This window comes from Fopius arisanus, unplaced genomic scaffold (genome assembly GCF_000806365.1).
Source record: "Fopius arisanus strain USDA-PBARC FA_bdor unplaced genomic scaffold, ASM80636v1 scaffold00066, whole genome shotgun sequence".
NCBI lineage: Eukaryota > Metazoa > Arthropoda > Insecta > Hymenoptera > Braconidae > Fopius > Fopius arisanus.
Window position 1 is genome coordinate 333354 of NW_011887805.1, and position 17391 is coordinate 350744.

At 39.2% G+C, this 17391-nt stretch overlaps 1 protein-coding gene and 1 long non-coding RNA gene across 2 annotated transcripts in view; one reads left to right on the forward strand and one right to left on the reverse strand.

Moving 5' to 3' along the window:
- LOC105269261 (uncharacterized) overlaps positions 1-17391 on the reverse strand; it is a 63210-nt gene that overhangs the window by 44924 nt on the left and 895 nt on the right. The window contains exon 2 of the long non-coding RNA XR_892419.1: positions 14533-14972. This is a non-coding gene — a long non-coding RNA (uncharacterized lncRNA). The remainder of the gene's footprint in view (positions 1-14532; positions 14973-17391) is intronic.
- LOC105269260 (uncharacterized) overlaps positions 1-17391 on the forward strand; it is an 83997-nt gene that overhangs the window by 31286 nt on the left and 35320 nt on the right. The gene's annotated exons all lie outside the window — the stretch shown is intronic.

Below are 17391 nucleotides of genomic sequence, written 5' to 3' on the forward strand. Positions count from 1 at the left end.
CGAAATATTTTTTCCAAATTTTTCAAAAATTTCTGGAAATTATTAAAAAAATTTCCGAAACAAATTTTTGAAAAATTTATCAAAACATTTCCCAGAAATACAATTGTTTTGTTTCTCGATATTTTTTTTTGTTTCAAAAGAAAAATTTTCTGAGAAGTTATCCAGAATTTTTTTGAGAAATTTGGAAAAAAATATTCCGATTACAATTTTTTTTTCACCCGGGCACTATTCCGTGGAAAGCATTCGGTTTTCAATTTTCCTTTAGAAAAAATTTATATGATGAGGCTCGATAATAATTTATTATTAAGCCATTAATTTCTCGTCTCTACCAGACGGAAATTCGCCGTGATAATTAATTCTAAAGGGCATAACTAATCCGAGAATAGAATTTCCGAAAATTCTCCGAATGGGAAATCCCCATCACGAATTTTCATTACAATACCTTCATGCATCGGTTGAATTATCCACCGCAATAATAATAGCACAAAGAGATGGCCTGTATGTGGGTGCAATTGGACGTACGAGAAATGTCCCAATCGTTTGAACGTTTCCGGTCAGTCGCGTCTCGCGGGGATTTTCATCGGTAAAATCCCCAGAGTGGCTTATGAGATCCACAACCATCGGACCATTGACGCCAGTCGTAATCCCATCCCCTCACCACCGATGAGATAAAAGACTCTTCCCCAATATTTTTCCGGCTTCACTCATCCCCATCAGATACTCCTCGACGTTTCAACGATCGGTACATCAATAATCCACCTCATTTCCTTCCTCATTGCCCATAATTTCCTCTTTACACGACTTTTTACATTCACCTACAATAAAAATAATAAATCATTGGCAGTCGACCCGCAGTAATGGACGTCTTCTCATCAATCCCTTCCTTCCAGGATCGATTAATCTTCCCCACCTTTTCCCACCGAGATACTAATTACTGGAAAGCATGAATCATTCGTCCAGGCGGTCGAGTCAAATTAAACATATAATTCGGTAATAGGTAACGAGTTAGCAGTTGAAGTGGGGAAAGTCATTACTGGGGAGAAAAAAAGGTATCAGTGACACATTGGTGTGGCTTTTTCCGGGCAAATGACGGCAGCCCACAGACGTTTCCGTTCTTTTTACACACTCTGAGATAGTGGAAACGGAACTTGGAGCACAGTTGGGATTTTAGATATGCAGACACGTCGTCGCAAACGATCCTATTAAGGTTAATGGGCCCCTTTTCTCGTCTTCTCCGTTGGTACACTTTTACCGAGTTCCAGAGCGGAGATTTGGCGAGTGAAGAAGGCACTGGTGAAACAAGGAGGCAGGTGTTTGCTGTGTCAAAAATATCTCCCCGTTTGGACAGACAAGTACCACTTCACGCACCTGCTAGGTCCACCCGAAATATTCGTGAATTTCAAAATAACAAAGAAATGGCACAACAACAGTGACTTATTCAAATGCTCATATTGTTGGCCGAGAGACTGAATAACTACTAGAATTGAAGTGGATTCATTGTACTTAGGAATTTGTTTTCATCATTCCAACAGATGCTTCAACCACTGCCACTTCAGGATTCTAAAACCTGTTGCTCAAGGCAGCTCATTAATTCCTCCTTTCCACCAAAAAAAAAATCTCATCCCAGAAACACTGCAGTGGGGAGAACAGAGGAACGAGAACACGATGGAAACAAAGACGTAACATATTGTCATATCAAAACAGCTGCTGAAGCTGAGGATGTGAAAGGGTGCCCTGGTATGAATTTGTCCGGGAGGCGTTGAAAAACAAATGGCAGCCAGTGTCTCTCTTTTGAAGCTCTGCACAAGGATAAAATCCCCACAGCATTTTTCCTCGGCGTCTGCTCTTCTTTTTCATTTGCATTTCCCCTTCGACAATCACCTTCTCCTGGAAAATATCAAGGTGGAGAGAACACAGAGAATCAACTTTTATAAACAGATGCAGGCCATTGTCCAGAAGAAGATATCTACCGGGATGCAGAATGGATTCACCTCGTCCCTCTCGTTCATCTACCTCGAAGTTCGTGACGTCTTCAGTGTAACGCTTCTCCATCTAGTTTTTATTTCTCTTTCTTCACTCACAGTTGGACTCGGAATCTCCTGTTTTCCTCCGAAGATGGTGTAGCCCGGGGCATTCTCCTTCACTAATGCCCACCCTGACAGCGTAAGAAATAGAGAGAAGAGAGATAAAAGGGAGAAAAAAAAATCGAGGAGTTTATTTAGAGTGGAATTCTATGGATCCAGCCACGGAAGTTAGGAAGGAAGGGATGATACATTGTACTTCGTGATGGCTAAGGTCAAGGGGCAATCGGAGGTGGTGCACACTGGGGAACACCTGGAGAATTCTTCGGTGTGGGGTATGCCTGGTGGATGAATATATATAACAACAAAAGCAACGAGAGCATGAGAAACTACCTGGGTACGTTCACGAGGAAAAATGTTGTGAGTTTACGTCGAGAGTGAAACGAGATGGTTTTGGAGTAACCCAAGGACGTTAGGAGAGTCGTGCCTGCACTGGGACACGTAGTGGCTGTTAAAGTGATGATGACATCAGAGAAGTCTTTTGGGAGAGCTCTCGTTTTCTTGAAACGGGATACATTGAAAAACGAGATGAGAGCAGGAGATGGGCTTGATGATAAATTATACACCTGTGAGAAGGATATGAGGAGGTGAGATGTTGAGGTTCTTCAGCGAGTCAAACGCACCTCCGCCGTCAGGGTGCCTCCTGTCCCGGGACCGATAACAGGGTATCATCAAATCCGGTAACGATTCGAAAACAAAATTATTATCAGACATGCCTGCTCCAGTTTATATACATAATCCACATTTAATAGACAACGATGTATCAAAGAAAAGGTACTTGTGCAAGATTTTTGGACGTCATCCAAATTCGTGAACGAGAAGTACCCTGAAGTGCTTATCAGACTTGGTGCCAAGACAAGCGCACCAAATACTCTGGCAACAGTTTCTGTAGCGATTGTAATCTTTACGATAGAGAATGTCTTTAATTGGGTAATTGCAAAATATCCTGAGGCATATTGCTCTTTCCGTTCGCCCAAATTTCCTGAATACAGCTGAAAAAAAAAATTGGAAAACAATGCGGTGGGTGAAATTGAATGAATGTCCGGGATTTAGGGTGGATGGGAATTTTCTTGGTTTCATGCGACATGATGAATGAGTTGGTGGGACAATAACCGGTGGGATCGGAGCTTACGAAAGGTTGGTCGGACTAGGGCGAATTAATAACGTCCGTTGAAACGATGCAGTGCAAAATGCCCAGAGACCACAATTGTCCAGCTTTGCAATTACGTTGTCATGGTGATGACTGTGATGTCGGATGAGAACTGAAAACGAGAAATTGTTGAATGCAACTGCTGGGGTTGAAGAAAGGATGGATGAGGTGGAATGGGGATTGAGGGAAGTAGTTGCTAAAGGATCGTAGATCCAGTGCCTAGTCAGTTCCCGGAAGACCCTGGGACATCCCGTGTGCGCATCAACCGAGACATCTTGAAGGATAAAATGTACTTGCCGAGACTCTCACCGGGGGATTTAACACCGGAGGGCCAAGTATTCTCCAGACTACTGAGGGTACAGAAAACCTTTTCCCCTTGCGTCTGCACTTTTCAATGCTCATGGTTCTCATTCGACTATCCTGAATTTTTAATCCACCGTATTGCCTCTGCATTTTATATCCTACTCTTCTGAAACTTTCATCCCCCTTCAACCTATTAGTTTAATCCACGTGACGTGCTAATTCCGGGGATTTACATAAGTACTCGAAGGCCCTATGAAAATTTGATATGCCAAGAGACCACTTCCTCGGCTATTGCTCGTTTAATCTCTTTGCTGGCTTCATCACTTGTCAAGAGTCTCATTTGGACACTGTAGAATCAGCGATAAGGGAATTTTTATCATTTTTTTTTATTAATAAAAATTATATTGTGGAACGGACGAAGTAGGCAATATGTGCATTGTTTTTAAATGTTCAGGCTTATCGAAATAATAATAGTCTTTTTTAATAAATATTCTCTCCCTCGTGATTTTTATCTCGCAATATTATGGGGTGTATTATTAAATCTATGGTGTGACGTGCGGGACTTTTGAATGGGATATCATTTGAAATAGAATAGAATCACTTGTTCACACGCTTTAAAATGTTACCTCGGATAAGTGCACTTTTACAGCCTTTACATCAAAAACCAAAAGCACAACCACTGTCGCGTCATTCCAAGCCACGATCCCTTATCTGATCCCTGCATTTCAACCCTTAATCGGCAGTAAAGCCCGCGATATAGTCCGCCGACCGGCTTTTTCTATTATCCATCCTTTTTCTTCCTTTGGAGTACACCGGGAAGAAAGGAAAAAAACATTTCAATGCACTTTGGTGAAACTCTCCTTCAGGAAATTACTGTCAGGTACTTGAGAAAAAAGTGGAAAAACTTTTCATTCTTTTAATACCGAAAGTTAATAAATCATTTCAGAACAACTTTTATCGTGTAGTATTCTCTTAGTACCGCATAATTTAAAGTTTACTTTTGTTGTCACTTTAGTGAGAGAAGTTTGAGGAAATCGGTTTTATTCTCGACTTAATTTTAGCCAAAAGTCATTAAACTTGTTGGGTCGGTATAACGCAATTCGTATCCGTTCGTCAGATAGTCTGTTGTCATTATTTTTCATGAAAACTCTTCATTTTTCAATTCAATTCGTTCTGTGTAAATTTTACTCGTTGAGAATATACGAATTTGTAATATTGCGAAATTTTTTAAATCGAGCCCTCCGGACTTTTCCATTCGTATTGGATAAAAATGGTGAAAAAACATTCGTAACTGGTATTTTCATGTCTATTCATCATACCGTAAACTGGGTCACTGCGATTTTCCTGGAGTACATCAGTATTCTGTGGAGAGCCCTCTCTATGTATTCTCCAGGCGACAAATCTGAATATCTCAAAAAAAAGTAACTCCAGACTATAACACACTACCGATGACACTTGTCTCCCAGTGGAAAATATTCTTAATGTAATATTGCACAAACAGAAAATGATGAATGAAAAAATTCGAGACTGAATCAACGAATCGCAAAGGCATTGTAAAATAGAACGAGAGTGGAAATGGAGGAGAGTGTGAGTAAAGATGAAAGACTCTTACGTTTTTGCAATATTTATGGTGCCTTTTTCCAACTTTTGTTCTTCTTCGGAGATTTTTATTTTTATTCGTTCTTAGCTGAAGAATTTTATATCGGGCGTTTTTCCTATGGCGAGAGGAATGGATGACAGTGCGATGGGTGAAAGAAAGATGAGAGTGAGAAGGTGCAGCGACTGTTTAAAAAAGTTTCTCCTTCGAAAAGGCGGATATTGCGTTTCCGAGTATTTTGTCTTGCCTCTTTCAACTTTTATCATCTGGACTTTTTTGGATTTATACTTCAACTGTGTGTTACTTTATCTTCTTGATCTTTGTATTATTTTCCACTACATTCGTCTGTCATTCGCATCGCCGGATATTCGGGATGCATTCAAGAACATGGGGTACGCCAGATCACGAGGTGAGTCAATACGTCTCCCCGGGTAAAAAAAAAAATTGTAATCGAAATATTTTTTCCGAATTTTCAAAAAATTTATAGAAAACTTGTCAGAATTTTCTTTTTGAAACAAAAAAAATCGGTAGACAAAACAATCGTATTTTTGGGAAATGTTTTGAAATTTTTTCAGAAATTTTTTCAAATATAATTTTTTTTTATCCTGTTGTTTTCTTACTTTTTAAATTTTTCAATATTCTCAAAAAATACGCCATCTGAATTATAAAACAAAATTCAAAACTATTTTTCAAAACCTTCCCCAAAAATAAAATTGTTTTGTTCTCCAATTTTTTTTCTCTTTCATAAAAAAAGAATTCTGGAATTTTTGGAAAAAATATTCCGATTACATTTTTTTTATCCGGGTTACTACTGTTCCATGTACCACGTGATATCAGGGATGGAAATTATTTATGGATTTGAAAAATTATTTGCCGATGGGAAAATAATCGTTGAATGGGAATCCATGGAAAGTCATTCTGTATTTTTTATTGGATTTTCTCAGAAATTTTTCCACTATTTCCCACTCACCAGAGACATTTCACCCTGATGCATACTCATGTTTTTACGAGCACTCCCGATGGATCATACCTGTCTCGTCCATCTAGATTTTACGGTGGTCTATCCTGGAACGACGAGGGAAACGAAGAATCACGATGAAAAACCAAGTAAAAGGAATAAAATATAGGGTGGGAGGGAGGGAACGAAAAAAAAAAAAATTGTGACCCCCTAGATTCGTTTATCCTGATGTACTTCCACCGAACGTGGATGTTCGGACATGCCCAGAGGAGTCAAAAATTTTTGTGGAGGATGGACTCATCCCCTGAATTTTTCCAGAGCACCCAGTGCCATTTAGACGGAGTGTTCCAAGAGAATGAAAAATAAAAGAGATGGCCAAACTAGTCTCGATATACGAGCCCTTTTTTCACCCAATTTTTTTCATCGACGCCTGTCACGCCGGACAGATTTGAGTGCGATGTGTGGCCACGCCCGATTTTCCGGCGTTTTCCGAGTCAACAGCGGCCAGCAGTGGCTCCAGCCCAAATACCGATAACAAAAAAAGAGAACGTAACAAAAATCGAAGTATACGAAAAAAAAGTAGAGAAGGCAGGAGAGAAAAAAATCTCGACAGAGGAGAAAAAAAAAATGGTAACGCGCTTTCAGTGGTGAGGTCACGGCTGTAGAATTAATTGGTCGTTTTCGTTACGAGTCGGTCTCCGTACACTGGTATATACACATTGGTACAGAGTGGCCCATAGCCCTTGGTTAATTGGAAAAACGTCTATTCCGATCGTTTGGACGATGAAAGAGAACCCATCGTTCCCCACCTCTTCTCACTGAGAGTGTGCGCAACTCTAGGACCAGGGGATGGAGTTAATGAGAGTGGATTGCAACCGGGAGATGGGCTCAGAGTGGCTTGAGAAAAGTATCAAACTTCTTATTGCATCCAAGTACTTTAACGTAGACTGGGATTCCACCGTCTGATCTTTCTCCATTTCAGGAATTCTCTTCAATTATCTTGATTTCTGCCTAAAATATTTATCCCTTTTTCTCCGCCAAATTTTATCAAATACTCCTAATAACTCCTGCCACCGCAATCTTTTCATTGGTATACTTCATTATTTTTTTCTTGATTAGTCATTAATGATGAATTATTTGGTTGAGGGAAATGGAGAAATTTTATTTTTGCACGGTTTTCATTACTTGACGATTAAGTAAATGAAAAAATAATCGAGGGATTTAGCCTCACGGTTTTGTTCTCCAATAGTAATCCGTGGAGTATTCCCAGGGGAGGCGAGAGATACGGAAACCGAATAGCACAGGAGTATTACGTACAAAAGAGGCAGTGGGTGCGCCTAAGTAGACCCACTAGCTGAAAAGGTACAGAAAGCTAATTATCCGCTTCGCCTAACAACTTAACCGCAGGATAAATAACCTACCAGGCGTTATATCTCGGTGGTAACCTCAATGTTTCGGATATTTCCATCTCTAATCCCAAAATATTCCATCCACCCTCGGTAAAAAAAAATTGTAATTGGAAGGTTTTTCCAAATTTTCAAAAAAATTTCTGGAAATCTTTTCAGAATATTTTTTTTTTTTTTAATCGGGAAACGAAATAATCGGATTTTTGGGAAATGTTTTGGAAGATTTTTTGAAGATTTGTTTTGGAAAAGTTTTTTTCTGATTTTCTAGAAATTTTTGGGAATATAATTTTATTTTAATTATACTGTTGTTTTCTTCATTTATCAATATTCTAAAAAAAAAATTGTTTTGCTTTCCGATTTTTTTTCTGTTTCAAAAAAAAAATTCTGAAAAGTTTTCCCGAAATTTTTGGAAAATTTGGGAAAAAAATACCGATTACAATTTTTTTTACCCATGACTCCGCTCTACTTTTAATATTCGCTGTGTGTTATTATTTTCACCCGGTTTTCTCTCACTATTTTTTTTTTCGTTCTTGGGGGCACTTTACTGAATCAACCCCGGGGTACGAGCCAATGAATCTTCGTCCAGAGCAAATCCCACCTCTGAGAATTTATTCTGGCTTGACTGCTCACGGAGGTGCCATTATCAAACTTTCTACAAGCTACAAATACATCACCCTAAAACCTGTCGCAAGAGGACACATTCTATACGGAAATTATTTCATATTCCTGTGGATTATTGTAAAATTCGTGACACGTCACACGACGGGCATGTGACCTGTTCGATAATTCTGGAAACATTCGTCTGAAATTTATTACAGAATATGTGAATATTGAACAAATCAAAAGCGAATTTTTATGAGAAATTCATCATCTCGCGGATTAATTGAGAGCTAAATGTTTTATGGGGTAATAATGAACTTTTGAGATTAGATTTGCGCTGGAAAATCGTGACGAAGTGTTAAACTTCCGACAAAATGGCCCCGAAATTTGGTAATAGCAGCTTCTTCAGGAGATACCATAAATTCTGCTCTCCAGATTCTTCGATAAACTTCATGTAATATCCATCAGCTTACACCAGAGAATTCAATAATGGATATTATCAGCTACATTATACGAAAATTCTCCATAAATTTCATCAACATTCACGGGGGCGTTCCCCGCTTGTAACTCGGCCCAACGAATCACAACATTCAATTTCTCACATCCAATCCCTGTTTTGGTCATCTGTAAAATAAATCATGTTTTTCCTCGAAATTCTCCTCAACAATCGGTCGAAATCCGGATGGAAACAGTAATCCCGTAAATACCACTTGCGCTCCAAATAGAACGGGTATTTACCTGCCATTTTCCCGCACAAGAGCTACAATCCAAATGGACTGTAAAAAATTCACACATCCAAAAAAAAAACTTCTATTGTAAATATGAATAGAATACCCGGGGAAAAAAAATTGTAATCAAAATATTTTTTCCAAATTTTCAAAAAATTTCTGGAAAACTTTTCAGAAAATTTTTTTTCTGAAACAAAAAAAAATCGGACAACAAAACAATTTTATTTTCGTAAAACGTTTTGAAAAATTATTCAAAAATTTGAATAGAAAATTTTTTTAAATCATTTAAATGGTGTATTTATTGAGAATATTGAAAAATCAAATTAAAAGTTTTCCAGAAATTTTTTGAAAATTTGGAAAAAATATTGATTCCAATTTTTTAACGCGGATACCTCCATCCTGAGGTACGTTAATTAGTTATCAAAGTTTCCACGAACTCAAGGGAGCGATCAACTTCTGAAACTGTAGCTTGTCAAAACACGGTGACTGCAACATTTCGTTTGTTCACCGATGTTATGTCTCCAGCTGCATCAGCTTGTTGGAATCATCAGTAACAATCGTCGATTCCATATTATCATACGCGTATGGTAGCGCCCATTGTGCAGAAGCCATTGTATTTTCGGTGAATCCTCCGCCCCGCTTTCACCCGATTTATTCATGTAGTTTTCTCCCCATCTCTTTTCCTCTCTTCACCTCTCCTATCGGTCAATGCCCTCCCAATTCTCATTTGCCTTCCTCAATTGCGTTTGCGCTTGCTGACACACCGCACATACACCCCAGGAATGCGGGGGCTCAAGGTGTGCCACTAATGGCTCTCACACACACTGAGATACCGATCAGATTTTCGTTGGTTGGCGTCTCCAGCCTTCCATCTATCTCAATGTTACCAGAGGTGAGGATTTTCACGTACCTTTTTACCTCTCGTCACACGGTACTCCCATTTGTTTCCTCTCGTCGAAACACTTTTTTTTTTTGCGTCTTGTTACCCATCGCTATTCTTCCCCTTCCGCCTCTTTTCAATGCCGATATCTCGTTAATCCATATGCGGTGTTGATTGCTGGTAAATGCCCTGATTAATTCGGATACTGCCGTCAAGAATTCAAAATGAGATTCAGAAAACGATGGAGGAAGACGTCGCTCTAACAGCGGCTACTGTAGAATAATTAAATGGAACCACCGGTAAAAAAAAAATTGTAATCGGAATATTTTTTCCAAGTTTTCAAAAAATTGCGGGAAAAATATTCAGAAATTTTTTTTTTAATTTGGAAAAAATATTCCGATTACAATTTTTTTTTTACCCAGGATAGAACATGAATAATTCAGGACGAAATATTTGGGGAATACAGGTACCGCTGAGATTTCCATTCCATTTCAATCGGTGTCTTCCGAATTTTCCAAAATTCAATAATGACCACTGACTTTCAAAAAAATCGGTAATTATTCCACGCGCTAGAATAATTTTTATCAGACAACGAAAACCGTTACCAATGTGAATTTATGAAACCCGATTAGTACCCAATGAAATGAGAATAGATCTATCAATCAATGAAATCCCTCGGAAATGACAAAGTACTCATTGCCCGATGAAAATGATCCATCCACTGCTGCATGAATCCCGAGCATTTGAAAATGACCGGCACTCATGAAAATGTCGTCAGCACCCATTGATGAAGCCCCAAAGTCTCGGAAATGCCCGGACATTTACCAGTGGATTTGGTTGCACGCATTCATTGGTCACGGAACAATGCTCATTATCTAATAATTGCGATTACTCCGGATAACCGGTCCATGAATAGTTATCAGACCGAGCGGATATGCTAAACAGACAACTAAATTTGCCATCTGTAGGCATCGGACGATTTCAGAGGCTTTCGATGTATATATTCTGGGTCCCCCACCATAACTGCACCTTCTCACATCACCTAGGGAATACATACACCAGAGTTTCCTCGGTAAAGCAAGAGCTATCGTTTGACCATTTCAGTACGCACACCCCTCATACCTAAAACCACATATACATTAACATATACATTCATCCCTGGGACTACATGCAAGTACACTTTATCAACACTGGAGATGGTTTATCGATTATCACCGATAAATTCTATGCATTCTCGTCAAATCGATGAGTTAAACTGCGTGACCGGCGAAATTGTTGATTTATTCTGTAAACAGAGTACTATCCAGGAACCCTCGGGCTACGATAAAATAAACACGATCATGTGAAAACGAAAAAAAAATATGTCTGGATCTATCTGACATGCGCACTGAAATATTTAATTAATGTATTCAATTATTTTTTAATGAATTGCAGAAAATTCCGTTATTAATGAATCATCTCGTCAATGCAGCGGAGTGATTGTTGCTGGAATCAGGGGAATAAGTAAATTCTTTGAAAGAAAAATGGCGGACTCCCACAATTGCCTCGTAACACCTCGGGATCGAAACAAGTACCATGGCGTCATCAAATGCTGTTGGTCCCTGCGGGCGTTATATGGGCGTTCCTAGAACAATGAATACGTTTAACGTTCCACACCGTGGAAACGTGCCCCAGGCCAACACAAATGTAGTAAGAAGTGATATACGATTTCCATTAGCCTCGTGTTAGCTGGTTTCCTCGCATCACAATGACTACTATATAACTGTTACGTGATACTCCGCGGAAAAACATAAATCCTCGGTTTTTCTTTCATTAGCTCTTTCGTTAAATGAGGTACAAGCCAATCTCATGGGCCTATTTATCATCAATAATTTGAGTGAATGGAGAAGAGCTCGTCGATTACTCTCCAGCCAAATCTGGAAAACTTTTCAAAATTTAAGGGAGACACTAAAATTTCAACAGGAACATCTGTCCTAACTACGAAAACTTCCTCGGAGGATATTCATGAGTTTGCGAATCCGAAATCACTCGACCCCTCGACGATTGTATGAATAAAAAATGCACGTCATTTAGAAATGACTCATCAATTAATCAAGGTCTCCGAAGGGATTGGACTGAATAATAAAGCTAATAGATACCTCTTCATTTAAATATTGAATACCGATTTTCTGTTGGACAGCCAATTGGATTAACCGAAAATGGAGTGCACTTGATTAGAACTCTTCATTTTTTTTACAACGAGTGTAATCAGTTTTCGCTGCATTCGACCCAGATCCATGCTACAAATTACCCATTCCGATTGGTACTAATTAATAGTATTTCCACTGGTAAAGTAGTCGAAAGAAATTCATTGACTTTGGTAATTGAATTTCAAAGACATTTGGGAAGTGAAACCGGAGATTCTCTCTAATGCACCCGAATTGTCGAGTGATACCCCAGGGTACTTGCAGCCAGTTCCTTTGATGCAATTCAATGCACTTACCTAAGACAGGTAAACTAGACTATGGTGGTATTGATGTATACGATATCCTATCTAGGTCTTCTGGTGATGTTCACCGGGCGTTCAGCTCGAGTTCGTATCTGTACCATCGCCCTCAGCAACACCTGCATGACCGGAGGGATATGTACGTGTAATCCATGTCCATCCCCTCTGACCTCTCGTCCCCTCTTTAATACTGACTCGGTATTCTACCCTCTTGACGTTCTACTGTAGTTAACTCATGCTTAACCGTATCATCCTCCAACGCCTCCTCAATAACGCATCAACCCTTGTATCCATCTCCAGGAGGGGATTGAAGGGTTTAACGATTCTATATTGCTCCAGTCTTGATGGACATCATGGACAATGGGTTTCATTAGGTCATTATTGGGGTCGAGATTATTGATCGATTTATTGGGGTATCAAGTGTCAAGCCATCTTCGATTTGTCTAGATTTTTTTTTTTTTCATTCCATTTATTTGTCTCTGGTACGCGTATTGGCTGTAAATAATTGCAAAATCCAGATTTTTCGCGCCTGATGTGAGTACTGAATTATTTTAATTATTTAAACAAAGTCCTGGGGGTTTTTATGGTGATGAATTTTCGTCCGCGATGTTCTCGTGATTTAATTAAGAACTATTAATTCTAGTAATCATATTTCCTGGAATTAAAAGTGAAACTCCGGTGATGGGGGATTATGGTGAGAAACTAGGACACGGAGGCGATGTTCCAGGACAGGTCCTCGAGAATTTTTCGGAACAATTTTTGTAACGGGAGATAATACCTCCATTTTCCCGCAAATTCTAAGATAGATATTTATCTCATGAATGAATTACTTCAATATCCATCGATTCAGTACCGAGAGAAAAATTCCAGTGACATTTCAAAAATCCTGAAAATGGTGAGGTGTCTTGAGATTTTCGTAAAATGGCGGCACGATAACAATTTCGGAAAATTCGTGAGAAAATGGAAAAAATGGGATTTTAAATCGGTGCACGAAGTCTTCTCCCAATATTGCCATGATTCACATGAGACAATTCCCTTGAAATTCCAATGCGAATCCAATATATGGTAACTGTCCTCATGAACTCGTGTCGTTTGGTATTGGTGAAAAATAAAAATACCTCACCCTCCCTCGCGTAAAAAGAGCAACAGGGAGACAACACAACGAGATGAGTTTGTGGCAGGCATGGTGGCGCGTGCTAGGCGTTCACGTAACGTTTGTGAATGGAATACGAAATATATTTTCCCTCATTCCAGTGTAAACCTCTGTGAGGAGTATGGAGGCCGAGTACCGAGGGTTAATAGTCATACAGTTTCATCCCGTCCGTCTGCTGCCAGGTTTGTGACAAGATTTTAGAATAACGGCTGTACCAAGAGACGACGAAAATTTTATCCCCCAGAAGGTAGTGCCTCACTCGAAGAACGGGAATAAGTAAAGAGGGAAAGATGATCACATCTGCATGAAATTGTTGAGTGCTGTGTGTGCTTGAGTGATATTCTCCGAGGATGACAGGTGTCTTCATGACGACGTGGTGGAGTTCCCAAGCTGACCGACGAAACCGCCGGGCTGCATAATATTTCATCGTTAGAGTTTCTGACTCCCTCAAAGTTACAAGTTACACCGACGATAATGGATTATCATTTCAATTATCAGAAAATCGATTACCTATCGAAGTAACATGATTATTAAAAAATTGATAATCTCGAATAAAAAGGCAGAATGACCAGAAGAAAATGGAGGAAAGCACACGAAATTTTGTTGGCACAAGGAAAAATCATCTGGCATCGACGTTTTACCCCGGAATGAGTCGAATCGCCGGTTGAAGCGCAGCATTTAAAATGGTTGGCAGAGTAGGACGAGTAAAAGAGTAGGCGAATAGAAGATAGAGTGATCCGATGAAAGAAAACAACGTGCCATTACTCTCACTGATCGCCACGAGGTCCACCCCCCGGGGGTTGAACGCCCAGGGGGTGTCCAGTATCAAGGAAACTTTCTTTTTCACCCCGAGAACTATTCTACTTTTACATCACTGCAGGGATTATCCTCAGGTCTGTGGTGGGGTTGAAAATCGTTATTCCTCTCTATGTTTCAGATTTTTCTTTCCTCCTCTCACCCATCGTTGCACCCATATTTCAACCGATAAAGGTATAATGTAGTGGACGTCGTGATATTCAAGAGGTCCTTAGATACAGAGAATATACATGTACATCACTTTGGTGAAAAGTGCCCTCTGTGTACCCAATTCCTTCACGTCTTGGCAATGTGCTTTCTCTCCTCTCTACCATCGAAAAACGTGACAGCCTCCGGGTTGAAGTCCGGTACTCTTCCCTCAATGGCATTACTCACCTTCTCGGGATAGCCTTCGTCTTCAATTGATCGAAACTACCAGTTAGCACTCCAGAGGTTTTTAAGGTTCTGAAATAAATTTTAACAATGGAAAAAAAATGGACTTTCATTTATTTATTTTTATTCCCTTATTTTTTCGTCAGTGAATAGATGGAAGTCAAAAAATAGAATATATTATTCAATGTGGGTGATATTTATTTATTCTGGGGTAATTCAAATTTCGAACTGAATTATTGGCGGGATGAATAACTAAAGTGCAGTTGAACACCCACTCCTTACATTTTCACAACAATAAACCGTAATAAAAATTCACTTATAATTTTCCAGCATCTGGGTTGGAACTGGGATTTACGGCTTCATAAACTAGGTTTTATCTAGGGTGCTTCCGATCCACCCTTGTCCTCATCTGGTCCGAGAAATTAACAAAAGGAAGATGAAATCTGGAAATAAAGGAAACAGAAACGGAAAATTAATCATACGAGAGGAATGACAATGAATGCAAATCACAAAAGTGAAATAACCGTTGAGGTGAAAGACTATATAAGGCCTTATTATCCTCCGTCGAGAGTACGAAAAGTAACCGGAGGGATTGGAAAGGAAACCGCGAAGATCAAAAAGACGTATCTCGTCTGGAATATCGGGTTGGGTCACGACGGATAATAGATAAGAAGGTACTCCTCGGAGTGGATCGACTGACACTTTAATCTCACGTAGAACACGTAATTCCGGGTGGTCCTCTATTCCCCTCCCTGTACACGTATACATCCATGTATAAAGAGGAAATTTCGTAGCAATAGATGGGAGGGATATCTTTTTTCTTCCCTTTTACATTTTCTCCCACTTTTCCTTGTTATTTCATTCGAGTTTTCTGCATGGCCTGCCAACTGCTCAACCGCCGTCTGCATTTCAGACCATTTCTTTTCTACCCATTCTAACTCCTGAGAAACAGCCCCCCCTTCACGTATTTTGCATAGAATAGTTCTCGTCCTGGGGTCTCGGGTAAAAAAAAAATTGTAATTGGAATTTTTTTTCAAAATTTTCAAAAAAAAAAAATAGAAATTTTCATTTTCTAGAAATTGTGAATTTTTTTCGTCGGACAGATGAGAATTCTGATATCAACGAAATTTATCTCGGGATAAATTTTACAACAAATTGCTCCGATTACTTATTCATGTTTTTTTTTTTGAATGGAACTCGCGATTTCCCCGGAAATGTCTTATCTCGCGACTTGCCAGAACTTTTCCACCTATTCATCCAATTACTATCGGATAAAGAGGCAAGAGATAATAAAAGTTACTAGGCCATAAGATAGATAATATTATATATTCCGAATTCACCAATTTAATTCATCCAGAATTTTCGTGAATTCCGTAAATTCCAGTGATGTGTAGAATAAAAGTATTAATAAAAAAATTGAAGTTAAATTTTGAACTTCTTTCCAAATATTTAATTTTATTAAAATTTCGAGTGCCAGTGGAATCTAGGATCGTACGTTTTCAAGTCGCAATTCCATAAAATTCAAGAAAATTCAAGAAGTTGTTGAACATGCGGAGGTGGAGACCCCGTGTACTGGAGTTTAAGGGATGATGGTATCTTTGCAACTAAAATTCCCACTTCAGTTGTACACGAAACGTTCGCAGAGTGTGTGAATTTAGAATGAGTATTCCCGCATACAAGTGCGTTACGCCTGTGGCTTAACACCAGAGTACATAACCACCAACTTCTGTACAGTACCCTCCCTCGTCGTCCCTCCTCAATTTTCAGGAATAGACGTCGGGGATAATTCGCAACACCCCGTGGAATCCAATTTCCGATCTTACGCGTATTCATTTGCACTTGCACACAGTGCCTACTAAATTCCCCGTGGAATCAACGCCTCAAGTAATATCTTCACAGGAATTTACTGGCCTACGTGAGCCCGCGAAATCCACCATGGCCTCCCAAATATTTACATTTTCACTGATTATAACGTCATCATTATGCGCTTCGTTACTCCTAATTGATGTCAAAGTGGAAATGTAATTAGACCTGAAGTCATTCCCGGTGAACAATAACCGGATTAATTTCGGATTATTGCTCGAAAAATTACAGAATTTATTGCGGAAATATTAGATATGCTAATAATTATTATTGATGTGATGATTATAAGAATTTTGCAATTCGCATTTGTGAGATTTTTATGGCGAGAAATCTGTTTTATTTCCTACAGCAGAAAAAAAAAGAAAAAGTCGAACTGGGCTTTTCTCTTTAGAAAAATGTGATTTTTGCTGTGTCAGGTCGACGCGAGTTATCTATCTTCGTTTCCCTCATTCAAGCCTCAACCAAACGTCAATTTCACGAGCAGCCACACAGATGGATAACGTATGTTAGCGATTTAGAGAAAAGTCGGTTTCTCCCATTTTTCGTTTCCACTGAAGTTAAAATGCCTGTGAAAAATTGACCGGGTTGATTTCTCCTCGTGGAGTAGAATTTTTTTTTTCAAGAGGGACAATTTATGTATTCAGTTTTATTGAAGCGTAAATTGTAGAAATGTTTCTGATCTAGTGAGAGGAATTCTTTTCAAATAATTTCCGGTGTCTGACACTGATGGTACATAAAGAGGTAGGAGCATCGATGTTGGCACATTTTTATTATCCGTGGACGCCTTTTACGAAGATATATATCATAAAATATCCAGTTATCGCGTTTGGTCCTTCCACATTGGCCCTCAAATGCCAATGCATAAAATCCTGTGAGCATGATTTTTTTTTTCCATTCATTTTGAGAAGGAGAGGGTGGGATATTCATGGGATCGGCATAACACTTTTGGATTACTGGATTTTTCACTGGAATTAATTCCCGCGGAGGTATCCTTTTACT